Genomic DNA, 6,000 nt, shown 5'->3' with positions numbered 1-6,000 from the left:
TGCCTTTGAAAGAAGGGGGCTAGCCTTACATCCTTTACGCCACTCTAACTTTATCGCTTAAACGCTTCCCTCCAACGTTCACAACTCTACATTCAAGAGAATTCTTACTAAGGTTAGATAACCGGAAACATGCTTTAGGTCTCATTAGCACAACTAGGAGCTAACAAAATTTGGGCAGCATTTCCTGTCTTTCTACAACGGCCTCCATATAACAAACAACTCCCACAATATCATAATCAATAAACCTCTTCGAGTTTAGCATTATTCAATCCTCACAATTTCCCTTCAAAAGTATCCATAACCATAATTACAACACAACGCCATATTCATTCACATATAATGCTTTTTCAACATTCTAAATATCATTCATAACAAGATTACACTCATAACATGTCAAGAACTATGATTCAAGTCAAGTTACTATTCAAGAATACCATTATTTTCGCATTTGAGCTCCATGTTCTACTTTCCTCCTCAATCCAAGGCTTTCAACCACTCAATATTCTTAATAACATGAAATGATCATAAAACTCACCTTTGATGATGTAGGAATGATCTTTGGATGAAAATACTTCACGTGGAGAAAACCCCAACTTCACTTTCAAAGGAATTTCTAGCTTCCCTTAACCCTAGTTAGCATCCTTGCACTTGATCCCACTAATTTTTGGTGTTTTATCTTTGATCTCTCTTGAATTTGTGTTAATAAGGTGTATAGAGTGTTCTAGAGGTTCCAAGAAGAGTGGAGGAAATGAGAAATGAAAATAATAACTTGGCGACTTATATTTATAAAAAGAGACAAGGCTGCTCATCATGAATTATACGGACTCTTATACGGTCCGTATAATTTTATACAGTCCGTATAAGTGACCGTATAATGCTTCCAGTGATCACACCTCACTGTAACTGTTATACGGACCGTATAAAGTTATACGGACCGTATAATGGGTCGTATAACTCACCCTTTGTCTGGAAATACTCTCGTCGATTCGTTTGATCTCCAATCCTTATGAAACCTTCTTAACACTTGTTTAACACTTCATTAACAATCTAAGTATCCTCATAACTTCTCTCCAAGGCATTACCAATCAATCCTCAACTCAATAGTTTGCAAAATCTTCCCCAAACACAACTTATACTTCACCTTCCTCAACGAACTTTCTTCTCTTGCCTCAAATGTCTTTGGAATCTTAATTAGAATCATTGAGTACCCCTTCAGAAGGGACATCATATATATCTTACCATGCATTAGTCTATTTACCGCACAACAACACAAAATTTTTTGAGGTGTAACACTTGAGCTCTCATGCATGCTTTAGATTATGTATATATAAGATTACACCGCGCCTAACTAGCCGGGCAGTCACCACTACGACAGGCATAGTGGTCAGCTACGATGATGATTACACCGTGCCTAATTGGCCGGGCAGACACCACTAGTAGGCGGCATGAGATGTTTACCCCGAACGCGGGAGCCCCGGATGCGGGCTAATGATGATCACACCGTACCTATATGGTCGGGCAGTTTATATATGCATACATGATATGATATTGTTTATTATAAAAGTTAGCATGCATGATTCCGCCTTAAGAGGCAATCAGTTATAGGTTATCTCTTCATCTCATGTTCTCTTACTTCTTCATTATGTTGATATACATGCCTTGCATACTCAGTGCATTACTCGTACTAACGTCCTTTTCTTTTATGGACGTTGTGTTCATTCCCACAGGTAGATAGGGAAACGGTGCAGACGCTTAGGAGCTTACTCAGCAGATCTACAGGAGCACCCTACTACTCCGGAGGTGCAGCCTATTGGTATATTCTTTTGTGTATATATTAGGGCATGGCGGGGTCCTGTCCCGTCCTTGTGATTTCATTATTCCAGTTAGAGGCTAGAAGATACTTATGTGTGGGTAGTACATGTTATGAGACTTCTTTAGTGTATATCCTGTACATCATTTTTGTAGCCTTATGGGCCTATGCATGCACACATGTCTCGGGAGATATCGGAGAGCGTTTTATGATAAGTTTGTGTTGAAAACAATATATGCCCAAGTTGAGTATAATAGTTAGCATGATAAGTGGTGCTCGGTAGTCAGCTCCGGGTACCCGTTATGGCCTCTAGTTGGGTCGTGACAAAAGTGGTATCAAAGCAGTTCCGTCCTAGGGTATGTCTACGAACCGTGTCCAGTAGAGTCTTATGTATGGGTGTGAAGCGCGTCACACTTATAAACGAGAGGCTGCAGGGCATTTAAGAATAATGGTCGTGTTTCTTCCTCATATATCGTGCGATAGAGCTATGTTATAAGATTTCTCTTTCCCCTAACTGTGCGTTATGATTTCAGCGATGCCGGTAAAGAGAAAAGCAACAGCTGCCCAGAAGTGCAAGACTGCGAGAGGAAGGCGGGTTGAACAAGAGCCACCGGTAGATATAGAGGAGGGCGAGTCCCATAATAAGGCTCCATCCCATACCTCTCACACTCCGCCTATTTTAGAGGAGCATGAAGGGGCCTCAGCTCCAGCTCTAGTTCCTCCACCGAGTGCTTCGGGTCAGCAGATGACCGAGGGAATTCATCTAGTTGTCGCCCAAGCTCAACGGCAGAGTGCGGGCCCCGGTGATAGAGCGACTAGTGTCAGAGCCCGTGACTTTATGAGTTTGAACCCGCCAGAATTTTTTGGATCAAAGCCGGATGAAGACCCGCAGGGTTTTATCGACGAGATGTTGAGGACGCTGAGGATTATACATGCTTCAGATACTGAGTCAGTGGAGTTGGCATCCTATAGATTGTGGGATGTCGCCGTTCTATGGTATAATAACTGGATATCTTCGAGAAAGGAAATTGCACCTCCTCCGGTTTGGCAGGAATTCGTAGTTGCTTTCATTCCCCATTATTTGCCACTCGAGATTCGAAGGGCCCAAGCTGACAGGTTTCTGAATTTAAAGTAAGGAAATATGAGTGCTTGGGAGCATAGTCTTCGTTTCAATTCATTGGCCCAGTATGCTCGGACTATAGTGGCCGATATGGGAGATCGAGTACATCGATTTGTAAGTGGCTTAGGGCCACATTTGATCAAAAATTGTTTGACAGCTTCACTACAGGAGGGGATGGACATCTCCCGTATTCAGGCTCACGCTCAAAATTTGGAAGAGTAACAGCAGCTGCAAAGGGGTGAGCGTGAGATGGACATAGGGCATAGTAAGAGAGTTGTATCTGCCGGTGCTAGTAGCGAGCATAGAGGGGGTCTGAGACAGTTATATTCCAGCTATTCAGCCCGATGCGACTAGTGCACCTCCTCAGTTTGGGGGCAGGAGATTTGACCGCCCCATTTATTCCGGTCCGGGTCAGAGTTCGAGGGTCTCGAATTCCCAGTTTGGAGGTGATCCCAGTCAGAGGAGACCACCGGTACCGCGATGCAGCCAGTGCGGTAGATTACATTTAAGTTAGTGTCGCCGAGGCTCAGATGCTTGCTATGCCGGTGGCCAGACTGGACATATGATGCATGACTGTCCATCGATGAGTGGTAGAGTCGGGGCCCAGCCTACAGGATCATTAGCCGATTCTTCTTCGTCCGTGCGCCCCGTAGGGCATACTCCCCAGGCTTCAGCAGGCCTTGGCAGGGGCAGAGGGGTAGCATCTAGTTCAGGCGGGCTCTCAGCCCCGTATTTACGCCTTAGCCAGATGCCAGGATCTTAAGTCCTCCCCTGACGTTGTCACAGTTATACTATCCATATTCTCTCATGATGTTTATGCATTGATTGATTCGGGTTCTACCTTCTCGTATATCACTCCTTATATTGCCGATCGTATTGGGGTAAAACTCGAGCCGATCAAACCTTTTTAAGTATCTACCCCGATTGGTGATCCATTAATAGCTAGACAAGTATACAGAAATTGTGTGATTGGGGTATGTGATCGTCAGACTATAGCTGATTTGATTGAGCTGGAAATGTTGGACTTCGATGTTATTATGGGCATGGATTGGCTGGCTTCTTGGTATGCTAATGTGGATTGTAGAACAAAAATAGTTTGGTTTCAATTCCCAGGAGGTGCTTGAATGGAAGGGTAACACAACATCCCCAAGAGGTAGGTTTATTTCTTATCTTAAGGCAAGGAAGATGATCGCTAAAGTCTACATTTATTATCTAGTCCGGGTTCATGACACCGAAGCAAAGCCGTCGACTCTACAGTCCATCCCAGTAGTAAATGAGTTTTCGGAGGTATTCCATATAAACTTTCAGGTCTTCCACCGGTACGGGAGATTGATTTTACTATCGATGTGTTGCCAGACACCGAACCCATATCTATCCCTCCTTACAGAATGGCTCCTGCAGAATTGAAAGAGCTAGAGGCACAATTGAAGGATTTGCTCGAGAAGGGATTTATTAGGCCCAGTTCGTCGCCATGGGGAGCACCTGTCTTGTTTGTAAGAAAGAAATATGGTTCCCTACGAATGTGTATCGACTACAGGCAGCTGAACAAGGTGACGATCAAGAATAAATATCCTCTTCCGAGAATCGATGATTTATTTGATCAATTACAAAGGGTTAAATGGTTTTCCAAGATTGATCTGAGATCGGGATATCATCAAGTGAGAGTTAGAGAAAAAGATATTCTGAAGACGGCTTTCAGAACCATATATGGCCATTACGAATTTCGGGTTATGTCATTCGAGCTAACTAACGCCCCGGCAGTGTTCAAGAATTTGATGAATAATGTGTTCAGACCTTTCCTGGATCTATTTGTAATCGTGTTCATTGACGACATTCTGGTATATTCTCGGTCAGAAGCAGAGCATACAGATCATCTACGTATTATCCTTGAAATCCTTCGGACTCGTGAATTGTATGCCAAGTTCTCAAAATGTGAGTTCTGGTTGAATTCTGTAACTTTTCTGGGTCAAATTATCTCAGCTAATGGCATTCGGGTCGACACTCAGAAAATTGAAGCTGTGATGACTTGGCCAAGTCCTACAACACCTACAGAGGTCCGTAACTTTTTTAGTTTAGCAGGTTATTATAGAAGATTTGTGGTAGGATTTTCTTCTATTTCGGCACCATTAACGAAGCTAACTCAGAAATCAGTAAAATTTCAGTGAACCGATGCTTGTGAGCGTAGCTTCCAGGAATTGAAAGATAGGTTGACTTCAACCCCAGTACCGACGCTTCCAGAAGGATCAGAAAGTTATGTTGATTATTGTGATGCCTCCGGTGTCGGATTGGGTTATGTGTTAAAGCAGCACGGGAAGGTCGCCTATGCTTCCAGACAGTTGAGGAAACATGAGAAGAGTTACCCGACCCATGATCTTGAATTAGCTGCAGTTATTCATGCGCTAAAGATATGGAGACATTATTTGTATGGGGTATATGTTGATATCTATACAGATCATAAGAGTCTCCAGTATATCTTCAAGCAGAAGGAGTCGAATCTGCGACAGAGGCGATGGCTAGAGCTATTGAAGGACTATGATGTAAGTATCTTATATCATCCTAGCAAAGCAAATGTGGTGGCCGATGCTCTTAGCCGGAAATCCATGGGCAGTTTATGTGATATTCAACCGGAGAAGAAGGAATTAGTCCGTAAGCTCCATCGACTAGCTAGCCTAGGAGTTCGTTTAATCGATTCAGTCAATGCAAGAATTGATATTCACAACCCAATTGTTTCATCCTTAGATATGGAAGTGAAAAAGTTCCAGCATGAAGATCCCAAGTTAAGTTATTACAGAGATACACTCCCCCAGAAGGAAAAGTCACCATTCGAGATTTCTGCAGATGGGGTTATCAGGTATCGAGGCAGGCTATGTGTTCCGGATGTTGCAAGACTACGTCGTCAGATTCTGGAAGAAGATCATTATTCCTGTTATTCTATTCACCCAGGAGCGACAAAGATGTACCATGATCTCTCAAGTCAATGTATTGGTGGGATGGAATGAAGAACGATATAGCAGAGTTTGTAGCTCAATGCCCAAATTGTCAACAAGTGAAAATTGAGCATCAGAAGCCA

This window comes from Lycium ferocissimum, chromosome 4 (genome assembly GCF_029784015.1).
Source record: "Lycium ferocissimum isolate CSIRO_LF1 chromosome 4, AGI_CSIRO_Lferr_CH_V1, whole genome shotgun sequence".
Classification (NCBI taxonomy): domain Eukaryota; kingdom Viridiplantae; phylum Streptophyta; class Magnoliopsida; order Solanales; family Solanaceae; genus Lycium; species Lycium ferocissimum.
This window is presented reverse-complemented; position numbering follows the sequence as displayed.